Here is a 27,390-nt window from a genome sequence, read left to right as displayed (position 1 = left end):
TTGAGCATGGTAATTCTTTATCTTCAGTCATAGGGAGAATAGAGATTCAGTTCTCAAAATGAATTTCAATTTTGCTGATTTCCAACAGCATGTTTAAAGAATTGTTTCTATTTACCTATGATTAACAGATCCTTAGCTGGTGCTCTCCTGTCTGTGGATTATTGTTTATCACCATGGCCTTACAAATGCTATGACACAGAAAAGTGTCACTCAACCCCAAATTGTTCTCTTTCCTAAGGACGGCCCTGAATCCAAAGTCCTACCTCCTACATTGAAACAAAGTCAATATTCTGGCAGCTAACTGATCTTACTGAAAGAAGAGAATCTAGTTTCTTGTAGAAACCCACAAAATGCAGCTTCTGTCCTTTCTTTTATACACAACCTTGAAATTCACTAGAAAAAAATCAATGCATCAGATACATCACCAAGAACACAATCTTGCTCAATATATAAGGGTCACAAGTGTGTTTATTTAAAGCCTCCCTTGGGTTAATTAATGGACACATTTTTTTCAGAAAAAGAAAGCCAAAAGTCAACAGAAATATAAAATACTTCAAATAATATGAAGTAGATTTAAGGCCAGAATTTCTTTTTCCACTTCATGGCACTATGGCTGAGAAGACATAGATAATGTATTTCACAGTTTACTTACAAATGAATTTTTCATTTTCACTTCTGGGAAATACTAACAAATCAAACTCTGTTTCTTAAATAGTGTTGTCTGTGTTCCTAGACATTAAAATTCTAATAGCTCAAATGGAAGCATATACAAAAGAAAAATAAATGCCATTAAACATGCAAAATACTTGCATTCACTCTTGAATCATTATTCAATTAATGAATGACTTATTATCATACCATAAATGGAAATGATACTTGGATAGGAGCTCTAGCTGCTTGAGGGTGAATGCCGTGTACATTTTTCCTGGAGTCCTTAATAAGTGACACATTTGTGTCATTACATTTGAGGTGAAGCAGAAGCCTCTGTCAGATTTGATTCACATGGGCAATCCCCAGTGGCAAAACATCTGATTAGCTAGCAAAGCCACTGTCATTAACAGCTGTATCATTGGAAGCTTGGAAGTATTCAGCCTATTTAGTAACCGAATGTATTATCATAATCACTCTCATCTCTGGCACATATCCAGGAGATATTAACTACTACCCAAATACTTTACTATTAAAATGGTTAGGTATAAATGAAACAGTGCATGTACTGATATAATTTACATTGAACCATATAGCCCATATGCTCTATTTTACTCCAGTAAAGTCTATTTGGGGATTCCCAGGTAAGTAAGTTACTTAAAAAAAAACCTTCCTGCCAATGCAGGAGACTCTGGAGACTTGGGTTCAATCCCTGGGTAAGGAAGATCCCCCAGAGGAGGAAATGGCAACTCGCTCTAGTATTCTTGCCAGAAATATCCCTCAGACAGAGGAGCCTGGTGGGCTACACACCACTGAGCAAAACCTATTATAGTAATATATACACAACAGTAACTTCAAGACAAGTTGTGGATGAGTTCTTCATTTGTAATTTTGATGGATTCATTTAGTAAAAATTTCTTGTAATAAGACCTTGCAGAAGGGTCTATTAATAGTTCCTTTATTCTAAATAAAGTATATTCTCCAACTTGTGGGCACAGATATGTGTATTTGAGTTATCTATTAAGGTGTGCCAGAAGGGTGTGACTTTTCATTATATGCAACTGTTTTTTTTTTCTAATTTTATTTTATTTTTAAACTTTACATAATTGTATTAGTTTTGCCAAATATCAAAATGAATCCGCTACAGGTATACATGTGTTCCCCATCCCAAACCTCCTCCCTCCTCCCTCCCCATACCATCCCTCTGGGCCGTCCCAGTGCACCAGCCCCAAGCATCCAGCATCGTGCATCGAACCTGGACTGGCAACTCGTTTCCTACATGATATTTTACATGTTTCAATGCCACTCTCCCAAATCTTCCCACCCTCTCCCTCTCCCACAGAGTCCATAAGACTGTTCTATACATCAGTGTCTCTTTTGCTGTCTCATACACCGGGTTATTGTTACCATCTTTCTAAATTCCATATATATGCGTTAGTATACTGTATTTATGTTTTTCCTTCTGGCTTACTTCACTCTGTATAATAGGCTCCAGTTTCATCCACCTCATTAGAACTGATTCAAACGTATTCTTTTTAATGGCTGAGTAATACTCCATTGTGTATATGTACCACTGCTTTCTTATCCATTCATCTGCTGATGGACATCTAGGTTGCTTCCATGTCCTGGCTATTATAAACAGTGCTGCGATGAACATTGGGGTACACGTGTCTCTTTCCCTTCTGGTTTCCTCAGTGTGTATGCCCAGCAGTGGGATTGCTTGGTCATAAGGCAGTTCTATTTCCAGTTTTTTAAGGAATCTCCACACTGTTCTCCATAGTGGCTGTACTAGTTTGCATTCCCACCAACAGTGTAAGAAGGTTCCCTTTTCTCCACACCCTCTCCAGCATTTATTATTTGTAGACTTTTGGATCGCAGCCATTCTGACTGGTGTGAAATGGTACCTCATAGTGGTTTTGATTTGCATTTCTCTGATGCAACTGTTTTAATGGGACAATTTTCTAAATCTCTCACATATTCTAAACTGTGATTATAAAAGAAAAGTACATCAATGACTTTGCTTGATAAAATCTTGTCAATTTTGTAACAGATGACCATTTAAAGTAGCTATGAAAGAAAATTGCCAAGCATAAATATGGTGCCTTACAGATAAATGAAACCTTGTTAAAAAGTTGTACTAAAATCTAAGTTATTATTGTTTACCTACATGAAAATAAGGAAAATAATTTACCCAAATTCTAGTTTTACTCTTAATAAAATTTGTTTCAATCCTTAAAATAAAAGAATATTTAAAATATCTATTAATACGATAAGTTTAAAGAATACTTATATCTTGTTCACTTTCTTATTTTACTCTAACCCATTAACTTGTCATAACCATCCATCATCTTGTGAAACAAAATTTTAATTTAGAACTTAAAGAGGAGATTGGTGATGCTTTAGTTTACTTGGTTATAAGTAACATGGATCTGGAAGGAGTACTCATAAGTAAAAATCTAATAAATTACAAAGACAATCTGTCTCAATGACATAAAATAACTTGGTAAAAATTTTCAAATACACATCTAATTCCTAAGTCTCAAGGCAGCATTGAATGGAAACTGTTAACTTCTAGATGTTCAAGCTGGTTTTAGAAAAGGCAGAGGAACCAGATATCAAATTGCCAACATCCTCTGGATCATGGAAAAAGCAAGAGAGTTCCAGAAAAACATCTATTTCTGCTTTATTGACTCTGCCAAAGCCTTTGACTGTGTATCACAATAAACTGTGGAAAATTCTGAAAGAGAGGGGAATACCAGACCACCTGACCTGCCTCTTGAGAAATTTGTATGCAGGTCAGGAAGCAACAGTTAAAACTGGACATGGAACAACAGATTGGTTCCAAATAGGAAAAGGAGTATGTCAAGGCTGTATATTGTCACCCTGCTTATTTAACTTACATGCAGAGTACATCGTGAGAAATGCTGGGCTGGAAGAAGCATAAGCTGGAATCAAGATTGCCGGGAGAAATATCAATAACCTCAGATATGCAGATGACACCACCCTTATGGCAGAAAGTGAAGAGGAACTCAAAAGCCTCTTGATGAAAGTGAAAGTGGAGAGTGAAAAAGTTGGCTTAAAGCTCAACATTCAGAAAACGAAGATTATGGCATCCAGTCCCATCACTTCATGGGAAATAAATGGGGAAACAGTGGAAACAGTGTCAGACTTTATTTTTTTAGGCTCCAAAATCACTGCAGATGGTGACTGCAGCCATGAAATTAAAAGATGCTTACTCCTTGGAAGGAAAGTTATGACCAACCTAGATAGCATATTGAAAAGCAGAGACATTACTTTGCCAACAAAAGTCCATCTAGTCAAGGCTATTGGTTTTCCAGTGGTCATGTATGGATGTGACAGTTGGACTGTGAAGAAAGCTGAGTGCCAAAGAATTGATGCTTTTGAACTGTGGTGTTGGAGAAGACTCTTGAGAGTCCCTTGGACTGCAAGGAGATCCAACCAGTCCATTCTGAAGGAGATCAGCCCTGGGTGTTCTTTGGAAGGAATGATGCTAAAGCTGAAACTCCAGTACTCTGGCCACCTGATGCGAAGAGTTGACTCATTGGAAAAGACTCTGATGCTGGGAGGGATTGGGGGCAGGAGGAGAAGGGGACGACAGAGGATGAGATGGCTGGATGGCATCACTGACTCGATGGACGTGAGTCTGAGTGAACTCCGGGAGTTGGTGATGGACAGGGAGGCCTGGCGTGCTGCGATTCATGGGGTCACAAAGAGTCGGACACTACTGCGCGACTGAATTGAACTGAACTGAACTGAACACCCAGTAAAAATACTTGAAGATCATAATGATTAAAGCAAAACAAAATGAAGGTGTTTAAAAGTAAAAGACTATTCTGAATTGATAACTTTATTACCTATATGCTATCTAAAGCCAAAGCATGCTATCTAAAACCAGATTGCAACTGCCTAGACTGGTATGAAGAAACAGTGTGTGCTCACTTACGTATGTTCCAGGCAGGTAAATATTATTATAATAAATGCCTGCATGCTAAATCGCTTCAGTTCTGTCTGACTCTTTGCAACCCTGTCGACTCTAGCCTGCCAGGCTTCTCTGTCCGTGGGGTTTTTCAGGCAAGAATACTGGAGTGGGTTCCTGTGCCCTTCTCCAGGGGATCTTCCTGAACCAGGGATCGAATTTGCATCTCTGTGTCTCCAGCATTGGCAGGCGGGTTCTTTACCACTAGTGCCACCTGGGAAGCCATTATAATGATGACCAGTTTGCTTAACGGTTTCAAAAAAGAAATATTTCATATATATTTCTCTTTAAAAAACAGTTTCTAACGACTCACTTTTTGTTTTTGCATGTATAACTATCTTGTGTTTTCTCTAAATTCAGATTCTTGAGAAGGAATTACAGCCCCAAAATGTTATCCTTGGAATATTAAAGAATGTACTTTAAAAGTAATAAATGGAGATAGCATCAGCAATTAGAGAACACTCTCACAATTCAATTAATGTTATATTTTATTGTCGCCTTTTGTAAGGAATGTGTTCTCCTGATTAAATGTACAGAATGCTCTCCAGAACCGTTCAGAGTCTCTCCAAAGGATAGACTAATTACCAACTGTTAATATTAAAAATACACTTGGGATGGAAAAATAGGACTTCAATTTACAGTAATAATTTGAGGATGGAATTATTCCTGTAGTAAATTGTCACAGCTGCTCAAAGTGTGATGACACTAATGAAAAACCCATGAAAATAAAATAAATACAGTTATAATTTTCCAATAGATCTTGAGATACTGTGCCAAGAAACATAAAATGTTTGGTACACTTTCACAATTTATAAACTGAGACTTATATCTTATGTTTACATAGGATTTTGGAGTTATACAGTGTTTTTAAATGTGACATGAATATAATTTTGACAACTGAATAATACCGGCATTTAGCATTTAAGTCTCTCTATGTTGAATATTATTCATAAAATATTTCTTATTTGGTATTAGTGATGGCCAAACCAGGTGACTCAGTGGTAATGCATCTGCCTGCCAAGCAGGTTTGATCTCGCGGGTTTGATCCCTGGGTCGGGAAGATCCCCTGGAGAAGGAAAAGGCAACCTGCTCTAGTATCCTTCCTGAGAAATCCCATGGACAGAGGAGCCCAGTGGGCTACAGTCGATGGGGTCACAAGAGAGTTGGACACGACTTAGTGACTAAACAACAAACCAGATAACCCCAAAACTGGTCAAGCATAAACATATTTTCCTCTCATATAGTTTATATTTTTCTGACAAGCTGAATGTTCTTACCAGTACTGTCATCACCACCTTCCCATCCCCAGAATTTTTGCTTCACTTAGCTGAAGGATTCCCAGTTGTCCAAACATCTGTTTATGCAAAACAGACTTATAGAAAGTAAGAGTATTCAAGTTACTGGGCACAAACTTAGCATGTTACCTGCCTCTGAATCTCCTGCCAAACCCAACCATCCACAGATTATGTATATGAATGAAAAGCTTTCAGATATGACCTCATTCATCATTTGTTAGGGCAGAGGAATTTTTCTTTCTCCATGCCTGTGTAAATCCAATCCGACCATCCTAATGTAGGATGACTTCTCTGTCTATAAAGGAAAAGATTAATCTCACTTCACAACTTGATTCAATGTGTTTACATAAGACAAAAGTACTTCCACTGATTTAGCACTTTAGTTTACCAAGCACTGTGACTTATTTCACTGTACACCCTCACTAGACTCTATGACATAGGTACAGACATCTTTTCTCCAGACTGAGAATAAGATTTAAGTGTGAATCTTCCTTTTCAAAAGTCCATATATTTTTATTTATTATATTTGGGTATTTTAAGTTGCAATGATATTGGGTTTTATTAGAAGCTTTTTTTTCCTTTTTTTAGTAACTCGGAAGTATTTGGTTTTTAGTGTTGCCTCCATTGTTCAGTGGTTACATGCTGTTTATACACTATCATAGATCAATAACATTATCATCAAATAAAGTCTGTAGAAACTGAAATAAATTTATGCTTGAAAACTGCCTATTAAATCACTGTGTAGTATAAGGAAAAAAATATAACTTCTAAGAAGGATTTGTAATTTAGTCTCAGTGTAGCAGTAATTTATACCGACAATATACTTTGCATGGATTTTGACCACTACTAGTAGAAACAACACAGCAAGGAGATCCAACCAGTCAATCCTAAAGGAAATCAGTCCTGAATATTCATTGGAAGGACTGAAGCTGAAGCTGAAACTCTGATACTTTGGCCACCTGATGCGAAGAACTGACTCATTGGAAAAGACCCTGATGCTGGGAATGATTGAAGGCAAGAGGAGAAGAGGACAACAGAGGATGAGATGGTTGGATGGCATCATCGACACAGTGGACATAAGTTTAAATAAGCCCCGGGGGTTTGCAATGGATAGGGAAGCCTGGCATGCTGCAGTCCATGGGGTCGCAAAGAGTTGGACATGATTAAGTGACTGAACTGCACTGAGGAGAAACAACATAGATACCACTAAAATATATAGAAAAATAATTTTACATATGATGGGCATTGATGAAGCAAAGTATCATTACTAAAGTATCTCTTTATAATTCTCTCTAGATTTCTCTTTCCTAACTGCTTCAAATCACATGTCCATATTCTTTGCATTCTGTTCTCCCTTTTCTTGTTTTAACATCCATGTTAGAAGGTTGATTTCACACATCTATCCATGGCTCTGTTTCCTTTAACTTGAAAGAATGCTCATTTCAACGTTTATGTCCCACAGGTGCAAAGAAACCAAGGTACAATTCCAATTAGGAAATATATTTCAATGCAAATAGAAACAGATTTGATTCCTTTAATCCACAAGATGTCTGTTCAGTTCAGTTCAGTTCAGGTGTTCAGTCCTGTCTGACTCTTTGTGACCCCATGGACTGCAGCATTCCAGGCTTCCCTGTCCTTCACCAACTCCTGGGGCTTGCTCAAACTCTTGTCCGTTGAGTCGGTGATGCTAGCCAACCATCTCATCCTCTGTCACCCAGTTATTCTCTTGCTTTCAATCTTTCCCAGCATCAGGGTCTTTTCCAATGAGTCAGTTCTTTGTATCAGGTAGCCAAAGTATTTGAGCTTCAGCTTCAGCATCAGTCCTTCCAGTGAATATTCAGGACTGATTTCCTTCAATATTGACTAGTTGGATCTCCTTGCAGTCCAAGGGACTCTTCAAGAATCTTCTCCAACACCATAGTTCAAAAGCATTACGTTTTCGGTGCTCAGTTTTTTGTTATAGTCCAACTCTCACATCCATACATGACTACTGGAAAAACCATAGCTTTGACTAGATGGACCTTTGTCAACAAAGGAATGTCTCAGCTTTTTAAATATGCTGTCTAAGTTGGTCATAGGTTTTCTGTAGGCTTCCTGTTAAAATGTTTATTTATTCATGTATTTATTTCATTGTATTTGCTTTGTGTCTGAGTATTTTTCACTTCTACATTCCTTAACAGAATCTAGAGAAACATTTTGTGCTTCACAAAGGAGCTGTCTATATTTCCTATGACCATCTATGCTTTATGCAAAGCATACTGTCAGTGCTTTTCTTGGCCACTATTCACCAACCTGGAAATAGAAAGACTAGGCAAAGAATCAGATGCCATCAAGGCCAGAGAATGTGTTACAATTTGAAGTATTTTTCAAAGAAAATAATTTAACCATAAATGCTCATAAACACACAGTTGCTAATTACTTAAATATTGTAGAATACTGTCCTATGTATAATCTAAAGTAATTATATACTCCTACAATGACTAAAGGAATCTCTCCTACTCTATTAAACAGTTTTAACCAAAAAAAAAAAAAAAGCTTCAGCAGAACTTCTATCTGCATATTCACAGTCAGGAAATGTCTCCTTCTGACATATCCCTATTAAATATAATGATAATAATAAACCTTAGAGAAAGGAAAAGTATTTCAAATACATCATGCCAGCCCATAATTTTCATTTTTACTTTTTAATTGACATTTTATAGAAAGAGAATCAATTTGAATGGATGCTGCTGCCAATAGCTTTATTCTCAATCACTTTCTTTTTACTAATGGTGTCCCTTGCTCAATGCACCTCTAAACCAGACTGACAACGAAGTATCTTAACAAGTTAAATATCTTCTCTTCCTTTTCTCCAAAATGGAAGTCAGTAGAAAACATAGAAATGAAAACATATGCCTAACACAAAGCTATCAGATGATATTTAAAGTCCCTGCTACTGAAGCTCCAGTGTGGTACAGAGAAACTGTGCTCTAGGGACACCAGAAATGTGGATTTGGAACTTCAGCTGTGCAAGATAAAAGCTGTGGGAGAGATTCCATCTCTGCCACTTACTTCATAGGTTTTTTTGAAGGACTAATTGAGGTCCCAGTTTTGGAAGGTGCCCAGCACAATTACAAATTCTCCTTAAGTATTAGATTCACAGTACATTTTCTCAAATAATTTTCACTTACATTACTTCCTTTGATACTTGCAATCACCCAAATAAAGAAGGTCTGACTAAATCTTATTGATATAAAATGTTAGGGTTTTTGAGGAATATAATTGTACTAATGCTTTGAAAAAAATTATCCACAAACTATAGCCAATCTCAATGAGAGGAAATCCCATTGTTTAGGCAACAAGTATGGCAGAACACGGTAGTCAGTCTAGGAGTACACAGACATTTGGAGAGTTAGAATATGATCATACAAATCTGAAATAATACCAAAAGATCCAAGCTGGTATGCTTCAGGAAAGTCCATTGGAAAAATAGTAGGGCCATCAGAGCTAGTTCTTATTTATCTTTTATATTCACAGTCACTTGACATGGTACTTTGTGTGTAGTAGGAATTGAATATATAGTGAATGAATGAATGAATTAGTGAATAAATAGATATTCTATCTCTTGTCAGTTGTTCAAAAAAAATCAAAGAAATCATTCAATCTATTTTTACTTATGAATGAATGAATAAATGGCATTTTGGAGATCTCCATGTAGCTTCTAAATAAGTAAAATCAAAAAACTTTATGGAGCAATAAATTATTTGCTGGAAAGCCTTTTATTTGCACATTTATTTTAATGAACATGAACTTTTGCTTAACATTAATTTTGATTGTTGACTCTTTATAATCAAGCGGCTATTTAGCAGTGTGCTTAGTGTGCTCTGATCTTTAAATAGAACAACCTAGTGATGTGCTGGTTCAACCAATAAGTAAAGACAAATAAATAACAAATTGTCATCCTCTAATAGGCATATAGAAAAGATTCAATCTAGAATATAAAAATAACACCACAAGAAATAAAAAAGGAGATTGTGAAAGAAAATGAGATGTTATTATCTAGATACTTCGAGAAACTAAATGCTTAAATGCATTTAATTCATAACCAGCTTCCAAAAGAGAAAGCTAAAATAAAACACAGAAACACATTTCCAAAGAACATACATGATAAAACTGATTGATTTCCACATAGTTAGGTGATTAAATTCATTTCTACATTTTTAGTAATATAGAAACCAATTAAATCAAGATACAGTGATGATAAAGATGATAAAGAAAGCTGAGTGTGGAAGAAATGATGCTTTTGAACTGTGGTGTTGGAGAAGACTCTTGAGTCCCTTGGACAACAAGGAGATCCAACCAGCCAATCCTAAAGGAAATCAGTCCTGAATATTCATTGGAAAGACTGATGCTGAAGCTGAAGCTCTAATACTTTGGCCACCTGATGCAAACAACTGACTCATTGGAAAAGATCCAGATGCTGGGAAAGATTGAAATCAGGAAGAGAAGGGGACAACAGAGAATGAAGATGATTGGAGGACATCACCGACTCCATGGACTTGAGTTTGAGCAATCTCTGGGATTTGGTGAGATTATGTGCTGTAGTCCATGGGGTTGCAAAGACTCAGACACAACTGAGTGACTGAACTGAACTGAACAGTGATGATAGGAAAAATATGTTTCTTAGAAGTGTTCAAAGTTTAATCAAAGTGTTCAATAAAGTCGAAATACCAAATGATTGTCTTGATAATAATCAGGTTTAGAGCTTTCCTGGCAAGGTTTTCAGGTCAGACAAAGCTTGCTGCTATGGGAAGCCTACTCTATAACCTGGCGCTTTGCAGACAGTTAACAATATACTCATTTCCTTTTCTTTGAATCGAACACATTCCATTCCTTTAAAACAGAGTCATCTCTCCACAGTGCCAACTAGCATCATTTCAAAAAGAACTTCTTACCCTAATTGCAGCAAACTGCAATTTCACCTTCCATATGTTGATTAATTTTAAAAAGCAACAAATTTTCAAGGTAATAAATTACTATGATTAAAAATTATGTGACTATTCTTAAAAGAATATTGCATAGAATAATATCACCCAAATGTTCTCTAAAATAGAGTTCTGTGAATAAGTACATTAAAAAAATTCTATATCTTCTTTCTTATAGTTTCACAGTATGCATGTGTATGTGAGTGTGTGTTCAGTCATGTACGATTCTTTGCAACCCCATAGTCTGTAGCCTGCCAGGCTCCTCTGTCCAGGAAATTCTTCAGGCAAGAATACTGGAGTGGGTTGCCATTTCCTACTCCAGAGGATCTTTCAGGCCCAGGGACTGAACCCATATCTCCTGTATGTCCTGTATCTCCTGGTAGGCAGATTCTTTACCACTGCACCACCTGGGAATTCTATATCCTCTTTCTTACAGATTCATAGTACACAACATAATAATAAGGAAAAAGGGAAGGAACAAGAGTAAATGGAGAGAGACATCAAATCAAGATGTATGCCTATAGCTATGAGAGGACAGAAGGAAGGAAGGGAGATTGGGCAGGAAAAGTCTCAGATCATAGTTCACCTCTGAAGACTGTGAGTGTCCCAAAGCAAAGATTGACGAAAGGAATTCTGCCTTGTACAGTAATGGCCTGATTCTAATACACTTGTCATTTGTAGTCATTGGCTGAAAGCAGCTTGTATGAATAAGTGTAGCCTTGTATGAAACCCACAGTATATCATACATGCAACAGTTGGAAGCTGTCCATCAGTGATTCTCCCATGGTGGGTTCTCTTGAGGAATACACCCATGGCCATGCCACTGGATTTGTTGAAAAGATGTTGGTTGAGCTGAAATAATAAAGCAAACCAGAGATGAGGAGCATCAGGAACAACACTCTCAGAAACCAAGAAAAGCAGTGGTTTGAGTAAAGACCAGAACCTGGAACCACAGTCTTGGACCATAGAAAGTTCTGGTGCAAGCTGGTATGCAGAGGGGTGAACTGTCTGATGAAAGCTGGGTTCACAGCAGAGACTCAGTCACTCTCAGAGACATCTACCAAAGCAGCAGGAAGCGGGAGCGCTCTCTCTTCCTTCCTCCTCTTCATCTCCTTCCGGTACCTCTCATGGTGCAAACTTAAATGCAAACTACTGGCAGGGACACTGAGAACATTGCAGGGTCAGGTGCTGCAGTACAGAGCCGAACAGGGGACTGTCAGCAATGGATCTGGGAGAGAATCAGCCCAGGACTGGCACAGAAAATCACGGGATTAAAAATTCTTGGATTTATGTTGAATTAACCAACAAATTAGTACATTGATCATCAAAATATTCAAATGCCTACAAGTTACTTAGGTCATATCATATTGGAGGGGAGAGAAAATGTGTCTTTATGAAAGACAGCCTCAGTTTAAAATCCTATTATCTATTAGTAATGAAGGAGCAATAGATATACTTTTAATATTAGATATTTTATTACATAAGAAATAAACATGCTGATTAATAGGAATTTTATTCACAAAAACAGAAGTTTGATAGTTTGAAGTGCACAGATCAAAAGTGGTTTCACCGTGGTTGATTTAGATATGAACTTAATGTGCATATTCATGAAAATGCTGAAAACAGAACAAATTGAGAGCTGCAGTTTTTTAATGGATTGAATTAAAAATGTGTCAAAAGGTAGGAACCATTTTAAAAATTCAATAACACAAAGCCCTTTCATTCAGAATTCATGCCTTATAATTGCATATTTGGTATATTTTAAACCAGTTCCCTGGGGTCCCAGAAAGAAAAGTTTCAAACACTTTGCAAATAATGGAGTTTTATCAAGGACTTGCTCACCACATCATTATTTCTCCCAAATTAAATGAGTACCACATTCAGCAGACTTGAAATCTGGTCCAAAAATGAGCCAATTTCTCCTTTTCTTTTGTTCTGATTCTTCTTCTGGCCAAACTCAGAATATTTGCATAAAAAGTAGAAACAATGTATCTGTCTGGAGCCAGCTTACTCTTCAGCTTTTACACCAGAGGCTGGCCACCTCAGAAAGAGAGTGCAGGAGAGATAGTGAAGTAGGAGGGACAGATGCACAGCATGCCAGCTTTGTGAGGTGCTAAAAATACTAGGCTGGAGAGGAGGCAGAGGATAAAAGACTACCCAGGTGTTGGCGCCTTGGGGGTGCTCAAAACAGCCCTAGTGTTAATGTCCACTACCCCCATCACAGGGCTGTAACTGAGTATTTTACACAAGATTACAGGCTCGTCTCTTCTGGGAAAGGCAGTGTGTCCTCCCCCTGTGTGTGCACTCTTTCAATTTCACCATTGGACAACTCAAACCTGAGATAGTGGGGTGATGTATTAATATGTCCCTTTGTAAAGGTCCATTGTTAAACGCTGGCTTGGAAATAAAAATGAGGGGAAAAAAGATAATTTGCTGTGCTTGTTCAGCTTAAAACAGGCAAAGTTATTTTATGTAGTGAGAACACTGTATCTTGATCTCTGGTGATATACTATTTAACTATCAGTCAGTCACCCACCTCTACTTTGATGGCTGAGCCTGAGTGAGGAGAACTTTGATGGAGACAGAGGTGCAATTTTAAGAGCAGTATTATATACTGCTGCCCATCTGCTTATAGCCAATAGATATCAAAATAGAGACTTAAAAAAGGCTTCTTTTTACCTTTATCTTTTTTTTTCCTCTTTATAAGAACCTTAAAAGTAACAAGAGATGAGGTTAAGGACAATAAAAGTGTTACTGCAAATGTTTCAGCAGTTATTTATAGAAATGGGAACTGGGAAGACCACAGGAGCACACCGAGCAAACACATTGATGGAAGACCTTGGTTCCAGGACCTACTCTGAATCTCCTTGGGACGTTTACTAAAATGAAGTACAATAAACTTTAAAAGTGAAACGCTCAAAGCCCCAGACAGGAATAAAAGAAATGTTTGGTAAAGAAACTTCACTGGCTGTGACCTTCTGTTGAGATCACTTAAAGAGTACACCCCACGGTGGGAAATAAATGATAGACAGCAAATTAGCAGATGAGTCCCAGAGGACTAAACAGCATAATGTCATGTAGTTTGCAAAGGCATGGATATTTGTCACCACAACCTGCATGAAGGACACACATTGTGCAAATTTTATTAATGTACTCCTTTACTTTGCAGCACAGATGCAAAGATGGGCACAATAAAGATGCAAAAATTAGCACAATAAAGAGCAGAAATGGTGTGGACCTAACAGAAGCAGAAGATACTAATAAGAGGTGGCAAGAATACACAGAACTATACAAAAAAGATCTTCATAGCCCAGATAACCATGATGGTGTGATCACTCACGTAGAGCAGACATCCTGGAATGCAAAGTGAAGTGGGCCTTAGGAAGCATCCTACAAACAGAGCTACTGGAGGTGACAGAATTCCAGTTGAGCTATTTCAAATCCTAAAAGAGGATGCTGTGAAAGTGCTGCACTCAAAATGCCAGCACATTTGGAAAACTCAGCAATGGCCACAGGACTCGAAAAGGTCAGTTTTCAATCCAATAACAAAGAAAAGCAATGCCAAAGCATGGTCAAGTTCAGTTCAGTTCAGTCACTCAGTCATGTCCGACTCTTTGCAACCCCATGAATCACGCCAGGCAGCACGCCAGGCCTCCCTGTCCATCACCAACTCCCGGAGTTCACCCAAATTCATGTCTGTTGAGTCCGTGATGCCATCCAGCCATCTCATCGTCGTCGTCCCCTTTGCTGCCTGCCCCCAATCCCTCCCAGCATCAGAGTCTTTTCCCATGAGTCAACTCTTCACATGAGGTGGCCAAAGTATTGGAGTTTCAGCTTTAGCATCAGTCCTTCCAAAGAACACCCAGAACTGACCTCCTTTAGAATGGACTGGTTGGATCTCCTTGCAGTCCAAGGAACTCTCAAGAATCTTCTCCAACACCACAATTCAAATGCATCAATTCTTCAGCGCTCAGTTTTCTTCACAGTCCAACTTTCACATCCACACACGACCACTGGAAAAACCATAGCCTTGACTAGATGGACCTTTGTTGACAAAGCAATGTCTCTCCTTTTCAATATGCTATCTAGGTTGATCATAACTTTCCTTTCAAGGAGTAAGCATCTTTTAATTTTATGGCTGCAATCACCATCTGCAGAACCTACCACACAATTGCACTCATCTCACACGCTAGTAAAGTAATGCTCAAAATTCTTCAATCCAGGCTTCAGCAATACATTAACTGTGAACTTCCAGATGTTCAAGTTGGAGTTAGAAAAGGCAGAGACACCAGAGATAAAATTGCCAACACCTGCTGAATCATCGAAAAAGCAAGAGATTTCCAGAAAAACATCTACTTCTGCTTTATTGACTATGCCAAAGCCTTTGACCGTGCAGATCACAACAAACTGTGGGAAATTTTTAGAGATGGCAGGAAGACCATCTGACCTGCCTCCTGAGAAATCTGTATTCAGGTCAAGAAGCAACAGTTAGAGCTGGACATAGAAAAACATACTGGTTCCAAATCGGGAAAGGAGTGCATCAAGGCTGCATATTGTCATCCCACTTATTTAACTAATATGCAGAGTACATCATGAGAAATGCTGGGCTGGATGAAGCACAAGCTGGAATCAAGATTGCTAGGAGAAATACCAATAACCTCAAATATGCAGATGACACTACCCTTATCGCAGAAATAGAAGAAGATCTAGAGGCTCTTGATGAAAGTGAAAGAGGAGAGTGAAAGCTGGCTTAAATCTCAACATTCAGAAAACTAAGATCATGGCATCCAGTCCAATCACTTCATGGCAAATAGATGGGGAAACAATAGAAACAGTGAAAGACTACTTTTTGGACTCCAAAATCACTGCAGATGGTGACTGCAGCCACGAAATTAAAGATGCTTGCTCCTTGGAAAAAAAAAAAAAAAAAAAGCTATGATCAACCTAGACAGTGTATTAAAAAGCAGAGACACTACTTTGCCAACAAAGATCAGTCTGGTCAAAGCTATAGTTTTTCCAATAGTCATGTATGGATGTGAGAGTTGGACTGTAAAGAAAGCTGAGCATCGAAGAGTTGATGCTTATGAACTGTGGTGTTGGAGAAGACTCTTGAGAGTCCTTTGTACTGCAAGGAGATCCAACCAGTCCATCCTAAAGGAAATCAGTCCTGGAAATTCATTGGAAGGACTGATGTTGAAGCCAAAACTCCAATATTTTGGCCACCTGATGTGAAGAACTGACTCACTAGAAAAGACGACCCTGATGCTGGGAAAGTTTGAAGGCAGGAAGAGAAGGGGACATCAGAACATGAGATAGTGGGGTGATATCAATGACTTGATGGATATGAGTTTGAGCAAGCTCCTGGAGTTGGTGATACACAGGGAATCTGGCATGCTGCAGTCCATGGGGTTGCAAAGAGTCAGACATGACTAAGTGACTGAACTGACTGATTACTTTGAAGTGTGTCGCTTCTCCCACATCCATTATGTAAAACAACCTTGTGCTTGGCATATTGCTTAATAAGGGTTGCAGTCATCTATGCAAACGCTTAATTATTATGGCACATACCTACACATTATAGCTTCCTTTCTGATTTTCTTCCACATTAAAATTATTTAAACTTACCTTTGCTCTATGAAAAAGCCTGGTGTAGTAATATCCAGGAGATAATGGTTTTTACATGCAAGAATATAGGGCCTATTCTGCTCAGCTCAAGGATCCCTTGTGGATTTTCTGAAGATAGCAGTGAGGAAAGTGGCTATCAATTATTTACTGAGTGTGTTTATCAGAGTATAGACAATAAAGCTATTCTTAATCATAAGTGATTTTTTTTGAAATCTGATCATAATTTTTGAGTGATATTTTTGTTACTTCTTTGAAAGCCGATAAGTAATTGATGAAAATATTCTTTAATATCATGAAATCCTAAGTGATATAGACAGTGAAGACACACATTTTGAATATACATATTCATGTTAAAAACAGCATATTTATAACAATATGGAACCATGCCTAATATAAAGTTTTCTTAAAAAACAATCTTTAGATTAATGTGAAACAACAAAACAAAAATGTATACTTTACATTAGTTTAATCAAAAATAAACTATTATTATTCATCAGTTTATTTAACTTGCTTTTACCTGAACATGTCACAATGTATGGTAGGTATTCAAGAAGTTTGATTTTGCACTTTAAGTAAATGAAATGGGACAAAAAAGAAAATAAGTCTAGTAAAGATACAATATATCTAGGTGTGATATTAGGGCACATAAGTAAAAGTGAGGGAGTGTTAGTCACTCAGTCGTGCCCAACTCTTTATGACCCCATGGACTGTAGCCCAAGAGGCTTCTCTGTCCATGGTATTCTCCAGCAAGAATACTGGAGTGTGTTACCATTTCCTTCTCCCAGGGATCTTTCTGACCCAGGGATTGAACCCAAGTCTCCCACATTGCAGACAGACTCTACTGACTGAGTCACCAGAGAAGACTTTAGGACATATAATGTCTTACAAAAAGTGGGTTGTAATTTTCTGTGCTTTCTGGAGACTAACTCATATGGGAAACAAAATCATTCATGATTCTGAGTGTCCATAAAATAAAAGTAAATTATCTTGTCAAGAATATTCTTGATTCTCATACTTGAGAGGAAAATTTCTTGTGTTTTTTTTTATAAAAACATCACTTTTTTTGGTGAACAACCCATTCATCATTATACTTAACATCAACAAAAAAGTCAACAATAAGTTGCTTGGTGATGTTTCTAGTAATGTCTCTCAGTGTGGCCCTATTACATAATCTCTAAAGAAGTTCAGTCAGTTTTCTATAACGCTCTAAAATTACTCAGTTTCTGTACTGACAAACAACTAATCTCAAAAATATACAAGCAACTCCTACAGCTCAACTCCAGAAAAATAAACGACCCAATCAAAAAATGGGCCAAAGAACTAAATAGACATTTCTCCAAAGAAGACATACAGATGGCTAACAAAAACATGAAAAGATGCTCAACATCATTCATTATCAGAGAAATGAAAATCAAAACCACAATGAGGTACCATTTCATGCCAGTCAGAATGGCTGCGATCCAAAAGTCTACAAGCAATAAATGCTGGAGAGGGTGTGGAGAAAAGGGAACCCTCTTACACTGTTGGTGGGAATGCAAACTAGTGCAGCCACTATGGAGAACAGTGTGGAGATTCCTTAAAAAACTGGAAATAGAACTGCCATACGACCCAGCAATCCCGCTGCTGGGCATACACACTGAAGAAACCAGAATTGAAAAAGACACATGTACCCCAATGTTCATTGCAGCACTGTTTATAATAGCCAGGACATGGAAGCAACTTAGATGTCCATCAGCAGATGAATGAATAAGAAAACTGTGGTACATATACACAATGGAGTATTACTCAGCCATTAAAAAGAATACATTTGAATCAGTTCTAATGAGGTGGATGAAACTGGAGCCTATTATACAGAGTGAAGTAAGCCAGAAAGAAAAACACCAATACAGTATGCTGCTGCTGCTGCTGCTGCTGCTGCTAAGTCGTTTCAGTCGTGTCCGACTCTGTGCAACCCCATAGATGGCAGCCCACCAGGCTCCCCGTCCCTGGGATTCTCCAGGCAAGAACACTGGAGTGGGTTGCCATTTCCTTCTCCAATATATGAAAGTGAAAAAATAAAGTGAAGTCACTCAGTCATGTCCGACTCCTAGCGGCCCCATAGACTACAGCCCACCAGGCCCCTCTGTCCATGGGATTTTCCAGGCAAGAGTACTGGAGTGGGTTGCCATTGCCTTCTCCGAATACAGTATACTAACACACATATATGGAATTCAGAAATATGGTAACGACAACCCTGTATGCGAGACAGCAAAAGAGACACAGATGTATAGAACAGTCTTTTGGACTCTGGGAGAGGGAGAGGGGGGATGATTTGGGAGAATGGCATTAAAACATGTATAATATCATATAAGAAATGAATTGCCAGTCCAGGTTTGATGCAGGATATAGGAAGCTTGGGGCTGGTGCACTGGGATGACCCAGAAGGACGGTATGGGGAGGGAAGTGGGAGTGGGGTTCAGGATGGGGAACATGTGTATACCTGTGGTGGATTCATGATGATGTATGGCAAAACCAATACAATATTGTAAAGTAAAAAAAAATAATAATAAAAAAAGAAAAAACAAAACAAAACAAAAAAACCGAAAAAGTATTTTAAATGTTTGTTAAGTATTATACTGAATTCACATTTTTAAAAATTTACCTGATACTGATATCCATATTTGATCTATGAAAGTTAAAGTCCGACAATGAAGAGTACATGTATTGACTATTCTACACTTTTGGGAAGATGGAATTCTGAACACTCCAGCTGAAAATTGTGTGTCTAGTTTAGAAAATGGGTAATTGAAGGCCCATTAATGTTTGGTAGCCAAGTTCCCAAGAATGCATTGTATTGAAAAGTCCTCTTTCTGTCACTACATATAGTTTTCAATCTTAACGTATTTCAGATATCACCAATCACATGTGACTAGACAGAACAATGGCACCCCACTCCAGTACTCTTGCCTGGAAAATCCCATGGACGGAGGAGCCTGGTAGGCTGAGGTCCATGGGGTTGCTAAGAGTCGGGCACGACGGAGCGAATCCACTTTCACTTTTCTCTTTCATGCATTGGAGAAGGAAATGGCAACCCACTCCAGTATTCTTGCCTGGAGAATCCCAGGGACAGAGGAGCCTAGTGGGCTGCCGTCTATGGGGTCGCACAGAGTCGGACACGACTGAAGCAACTTAGCAGCAGCAGCAGCAGACAGAACATAGTGCACAATTCTTTCTACCAAAACCACAAAGTAGAAGTATGTTAGTCTTCCTAAGTCATTTTATCAATAATCTCATAATCATTTTTAATCTATATAATTCTATAACTTCACTTCCCAATTTTTATATAATATACAATAGGTTGGTGAGCTTGTTATCAATAAATATGCATAATTCACTCATGTCCATTTGCAGGATTTTCTAAATTGATATCACCAAAAGCCTAAGCTTTAACAAATCTGCTGATACTAATACACATTAAAGTCTGAGAAAACTTCTCAACAATGGGGCTTTCCATTGAAAATTTTCCATGAAGTTCTAAAATTTAGCCTTATATATGAATTTATTTAGTTTTTGTCCCTCAGAATACAACAGTGTTTATTATTTAGGGGAATTTGTTAAAAATTATGAAGTTCTTCCCCAGTTACTCAGGTCAAATATGTAAGCTGAAGCCAAGGTATCTGCATCTTTTCAAATAAGTCTTATGCATACTGATATCAGAGTACCATTACCATAACAGATAGTACTAATCAAGAGATTTAAAAAATAAAACTCAAGTATTATGTAGATAAAGTCACAATTACATTTGTCTCTTAATATTTACCATAGACTAATTATATCTGCTCATGCATTCTGAACTCTGATTGTCTGTGAATAAACACACATTAAAAAAAATAAAATTGTATAGTAATAATATTGATGAGTAGGTAAAATCATGTATGCATTAATCAGAGGTAGCTCTTATCAACGTTCCATATATCCTCTTCAATTTGGAAAAACTATTCTAACAAAGGAGATATCAAAAAGCTAGTTATGGAAAGTTCTCATATAGTGGGGCCAGACATATGTCCTTTCAATCCTGCTTCTACCATGAGCTAGCTTTATGATCTCAGATAATTTATTTAACATCTCTGAGACTCAATGCCCCCATAAGTGAAACAGCCATAATAAAGTTGTGAATGTGAAGGTTAAATGATACCTTGTACAACTTCAATAAATGTTATTTCCTTTCACCTTTGCTTTTGATCTGACAATGCTGTTTAAAATATGTATTTCCACAGAATTCATTATCCCATCTGAGTTTCTGTCTCTGCTTTCTTCAGTGGCTTGTCAGGATAGAAGATAAGCTACCTGTGCTCTTTTAAAATGTGGAAATACTGTAGTGTTGTGAAAACAATGGGATCTTAGGAGTTTGACCTGAGTTCAGGTTTGACTATCTTGTTTGTTCTGCTTGACTTGGGCACAATTTCAGCTTCAGTATCTAACTAATCTGTAAAATTATTGCCTCTTGGAATTTTATAGGAATAAATTGAATACCAAGGTAAATGCTTGGCAGTGAAAAGGAACACAAATAATGTTGGCATGTTTGGTGGAGAGACCCTGTATATTACCATTAGCCACTTTAGATAGGAAATCAACACTTGGCATTAGAGAATTCAGTTGGAATTGTCATCAAATTTAAAAGGTTTATTTGACATAATGTTAAAGGAAAAATACTTTTATAAGGCATTGTTCTCCATTGGATAAAACTCCTTTATAAACTTGTAAGCATTATTAGCTTTTAAGGATGAAAGAAATACCCAAAGTACTTAGCAATTATTATTTTACAACAAATCATAGTTGTCCACTCACTAAAGTACTGCACTGGGATTCAGAAGACCTGAATTCTATTCCCATTTCTGCTATTCTCTAGTTTTATGACATTGGAAAGTCACTACACTTTTCTGTGTCAGAGAAAACTTATAATTAACTTTCATTGATGTATAAGCCTTTTTCTGCAGCAATTGGATAACTGGAATTATATTTCCTATCAGAATGTAAAATCCTAAATATTTCCTATAGATTATTTACTGTGCAGTGTATTTTCAATCTTTTTATACAGCAATTTTGTTGAGGAAAAAAATGAACCTATACATATTTTTGAGTAATTTTGCATTTGATTTTATATTGTATATCAAAGCAAGGCAACTAAAATAAGCTCTATATGGAAGTGATATATACTGAAACTTTCTCCTATAAATCAGCAAGAAGATGAGTAACATACCTTATGTGAACATAAGAAGAGTAAATAGAGTGGCCCTTACAAAAAGGAACAATAGCAGAATAATGCAAAAAATATTCAATGTTATTAAAAGCAAAAAAAATTCACATTAAAGCAGCAATGACTTTTAAATTTTTGCTGACTAGATTTTTAGTTTGATAACACATTTTTTATGGGAAAAGTGAGGTACTAAATATCAAAACTCATAAATATTCATACTTTTATGCTGTGTCTTTTTATCCTTAAAATTTTTAATTGCATATAAATTCAGAGAAACACAAAATATTCCTATGTAAGAATATTCATAGCTCTATTGTGTATAAAGCTGAAAAAATGTTAAACAAAATGTCCAACAAATGAGTTATCGTTAAATAAAACATGGTTTACCTTAGCAATAAAAATCCTACCTAGGCTGTCATTAGAAATGAGATTTTCAAAGAATAGTTTCAGAATTGATAAAAATAACGGGTTGAATTTTGTCCTTACTTCAAAAAGTTATGTTAGAGTCCTAACCCTTCAAATCTCAGAACATGACCTTATTTGGAGATTAGTTCTTTGCAGAGATAATCAAGTTAAAATGAGTTCATAAGGATAGATGCTAACCCAATATTACTGGAGTTATGAAAAAGAGTGAATTGGCCACAGAGACACACACAGTGAGACTGTCATGTGGGCATGAAGGAAAAGATCAGGATTACGTGTCTATAAGCAATGCTAAAAATTGCCAGAGAACCACCCAAAGCAAGGGAAGGGTATGGAATAGCTCCTCCCTCACAGTCCTCACAGTCTGCCGAAGGAACCAACCCTTCCCAACACCTCAACTTTCAACTTCTAGCCTCCAGAGCTTGAGACAATAAATTTCTGTTGTTTAAGCCACAGTTTGTGATAATTTGTTATGGCAACTTTAGCAACCCAATACAATTACAATATAATATGTGGGAGAAAGTCTATACAGGCAAAGGTCCAGATAGACATATACAAATTTTGAACAGTATATGAGCAGAGTAATTGACATCAAAGAAACCTTAAAATTATGTGATTATATTGTAGAGTTATGGCTTTTTTTTTTTTTTTTTTTTTGTACTGTGGCAAGTGGCACGTGGAATCTTAGTCCCCAGACCGCGTATTGAACTCATTCCCCCTGCAGTGGCAGCATGGAGTCTTAACCACTGGACCACCAAAGACGTCCCCAAATTGTAGCTGTTTTTAAATTTGGGAAAACATATTATACTTTCATAAACACAAAATATTTTTCAACTTAAGAATAAGCATTATTCCAAAGTATGATGGTATTTGGGCTTCCCTCATAGCTCACTAGGTAAAGAATCTCTCCTGCAGTGTAGGAGACCTGAGTTCAATTCCTGAGTCTGGAAGAGCCCCTGGAGAAGGAAATGGCAACCCACTCATGTATTCTTGCCTGAAGAGTCCCAGAGACAGAGGAACCTGGCAGGCTACAGTCCCTGAAGTTGCAAGAGTCGAACATGACTTAGCGACTAAACCACCACCACAATGATGGTATTCACAAGTCCTGCAATTTACCATTCCGTTTAAGACTGGATTTTACTAATATTTCAGTAGTGGTGGTGATGGTGCTATGTTGTATGCTTAGTCGCTCAATCATGTCCAACTCTTTGCCAACCAGTTTACACAACCATCGTTCCCTGACTTTTTCTGATTTCATATACTAAGAACACAGCTATCAGATCAGATCAGATCAGCTGCTCAGTCATGTCAGACTCTTTGTGACCCCATGAATCCAGCACGCCAGGCCTCCCTGTCCATCACCAACTCCCAGAGTTCACTCAGACTCTCGTCCATCGAGTCAGTGATGCCATCCAGCCATCTCATCCTCTGTCGTCCGTTTCTCCTCTTGCCCTCAATCCCTCCCAGCATCAGAGTCTTTTCCAATGAATCAACTCTTCGCATGAGGTGGCCAAAGTACTGGAGTTTCAGCTTTAGCATCATTCCTTCCAAAGAAATCCCAGGGCTGATCTCCTGTAGAATGGACTGGTTGGATCTCCTTGCAGTCCAAGGGACTCTCAAGAGTCTTCTCCAACACCACAGTTCAAAAGCATCAATTCTTCGGCACTCAGCCTTCTTCACAGTCCAACTCTCACATCCATACATGACCACAGGAAAAACCATAGCCTTGACTAGACGGACATTTGTTGGCAAAGTAATGTCTCTGCTTTTGAATATGCTATCTAGGTTGGTCATAACTTTCCTTCCAAGGAGTAAGCGTCTTTTAATTTCATGGCTGCAGTCACCATCTGTAGTGATTTTGGAGCCCAGAAAAATAAAGTCTGACACTGTTTCCACTGTTTCCCATCTATTTCCCATGAAGTGATAGGACCGGATGCCATAATCTTTGTTTTCTGAATGTTGAGCTTTAAGCCAACTTTTTCACTTCCACTTTCACTTTCATCTGGAGGCTTTTGAGTTCCTCTTTACTTTCTGCCATAAGGGTGGTGTCATCTGCATATCTGAGGTTATTGATAATTCTCCCAGCAATCTTGATTCCAGCTTGTGTTTCTTCCAGTCCAGCGTTTCTCATGATGTACTCTGCATATAAGTTAAATAAACAGGGTGACAATATACAGCCTTGACGAACTTCTTTTCCTATTTGGAACCAATCTATTGTTCCATGTCCAGTTCTAACTGTGCCCTGACCTGCATACAAATTTCTCAAGAGGCAGATCAGGTGGTCTGGTATTCCCATCTCTGAAGAATTTTCCACAGTTGATTGTGATCCACACAGTCAAAGGCTTTGGCATAGTCAATAAACAGAAATAGATGTTTTTCTGGAACTCTCTTGCTTTTTCCATGATCCAGTGGATGTTGGCAATTTGATCTCTGTTTCCTCTGCCTTTTCTAAAACCAGCTTGAACATCAGGAAGTTCACAGTTCACATATTGCTGAAGCCTGGCTTGGAGAATTTTGAGCATTACTTTACTAACGTGTTAGATGAGTGCAATTGTGCAGTAGTTTGAGCATTCTTTGGCATTGCCTTTCTTTGGGATTGGAATGAAAACTGACCTTTTCCAGTCCTATGACCACTGCCGAGTTTTGCAAATTTGCTGGCATATTGAGTGCAGCACTTTCTGAAAAGGATGATAATTTAGAATTTGCAATTCCTAATCTTTAAAATTAGGTTCACAACTTTTCAAATCTTAATTCAGTTAAGAAGACCAAATAACTATTGATATTAATCATAAAAATGGTGGTTATATGCATTGCAAGGGCTTTGCTATGAAAGAATGGCTTCACATCTAAGTTTCTGGTATTTGTTAGCTACTTAAATATGGCAAGCTACTCAGCACCAATGAGTCTTGGTTTCTTAGTTATGAAAAGAGGCAAAAAAACACTGGCATTAAAGAGTTCGGAAGTGAATACATATGTGAAGTAAGGCTTACGTATCTGCCCTTGTGGTATAACTTACCTACCACATCATGTCAAGTCCATAGATCTATGAAAAGCCTTCCTACACTGTTGTCTTGGGTCCTGCATTCATTTCAGGGGTTAAGTGAGGATAAAGACTCCTTAAGAGGTAGTAGTATTGCTGAAAATCTCAGGAGCTAAAAAACTACTGTCCTTCAAATCAAACCTTGTAGGTAGAATGTACTATACAAATGGATCTGTTAAATGGTGTCCATAATTTATTAAGTGAAAAAATAGTTTCTGTTGTATGATTCGATTTTGTGGAAATAGATATACATTTAGATATTTATCTATAAAAAGATTTCTTTAAACTGTTAGAGACTTAAAAACTGTCATATATTAATATTTATTGGACGAACATACTTTAATTCATCAACAAACTTTACTAAGACAAGCTTGTTTATCAGTAAAACAATATAGGATAGGAGTAGAGAGAAAATAGATGTAATATAATTGAACCTCACATGAAGATACTCATGTTTCACTAATAACTAAAAAATACACTGAAAATACAAAATTCTGGGTAAATGACAAGAATTTTTATTAAGTGTTAGTCATTAATTGGTCAAAAGCAGAATAACACATTTGATACATGGAAGTCTTCATATGAGCTTGCCAAGCCTTAAATCCTACTAACATCTCACCTACATGGAAGAATGACAAAGAAATTAAAAACAGGGCCAGTGTACTTCATTGAAGGGTCTCTTCCAGTCTCCAGTTTTGGATCCTACCACCTTGGATTCTCCATAGTCATCACCTTTAGAACACTGGCAAAATTTTGCATTACTTTGGTCTCTAGTTCCACAGAAACAGTGCTTTGCCCCATTTTATCCAAAGATGAAGTCATAGCAACATTGAAATAGGCATGATGTTTTTAGCAGTGTGATACTGGAAGGGACAGGGCCTTTCTTCCCAAATGCTGGGCTAGATTACACTTGAGAAATTTCTGCTTTTATAATAAAGAGTTCTGCTTTTATTGATACTGGCATGAAAATATTACTTGTCTTTATTTGGAAAAATAGTTAATTATACTTAATTTAAAAAGCATGGCATATTTTCTTTCATTTGTACTAAATTTCTATCATTCATGGAAGCTGCATTGTGGAAAACCTTGCATGTAGACATATTCAAGTTTCCTTAGTATGCTCCCATAGCACAGAAACAGCTGCTCAGCACAGAGGTGACCAATGGACCATATGCACTCTCAATTTACAATCAGTTCAGCCATTATTACCGGTAGAAATCATTTTAAAATGAGCATGACACTGAACTGTGCACCCTAAGTCATTCTCCTAAATAGAGAGAGCACATTCTTAAACTTTATAACCCTTTTCTGTAGAGTTCCAAGAACTACAGAAATAGGCAGAAATACTAGCAGTCACTTGATCACCTAGGTAGGATCAGCATTTTTTTTTTTCCTATGGAGACCAAGTTTAGTAAAAAGATTATTATTTCAAATAAGGCTATGTGAAAAGTATTTTATTCCCATTTGAAGAAATGAGCTTTCTGCTGTACCATGCTAGCTAAGTAACACTAAGAAGGAAATGTAAAAACAAAAAAAGGCTACAAGGTAGATTTCTTGATAAATAAATCTCTACTACAGATAACGGAATGAATTCAGCAATCTCATATTTCAAAATTATATGTGAAAGCTCATCATTTGTTTAAATTGACTAAGTACCTCTTAGGATAAATGGATTCTGAATCCACTTCTGACATGTGTGTGTATTCAGACTACCAAGCAATGCTCTGACACCAGTTGAGGGTTCCTACAATTTAACTCAGTACTGACACAGTCCACCAGAGATAGCTTCAGATCCCACAGATTAATGCATAAGTCCTATGAGACTCTCTCTCTCTCTCACACACACATACATATATACACACATACTTCAAATGCCAGCCACAGTTCCAGGTTGTCACCTATTGCTTCTGAAACATCAATGAAAGATCAGAGGTTCTAATGACACTTTTCTTGGGTTTGATTAATTTGCTAGAGTAGCTCACAGAACTCAGAGCAACATTTTACTTACTAACTCACTGGTTTATTAGTGAACAGATGCAATTCTGAAACAACCAGATGGAAAAGATGTCTAGAGAAGGCATGGGGAAGGCATAGAGTTTCCAAGCTGTCTTTCAGCATATCACTCTCCTTGAATCTCCAGGTGTTTACCAAGAGCTCACTAA

Source organism: Bos indicus x Bos taurus, chromosome 2, assembly GCF_003369695.1.
Source record: "Bos indicus x Bos taurus breed Angus x Brahman F1 hybrid chromosome 2, Bos_hybrid_MaternalHap_v2.0, whole genome shotgun sequence".
Taxonomy (NCBI): domain Eukaryota; kingdom Metazoa; phylum Chordata; class Mammalia; order Artiodactyla; family Bovidae; genus Bos; species Bos indicus x Bos taurus.
This window is presented reverse-complemented; position numbering follows the sequence as displayed.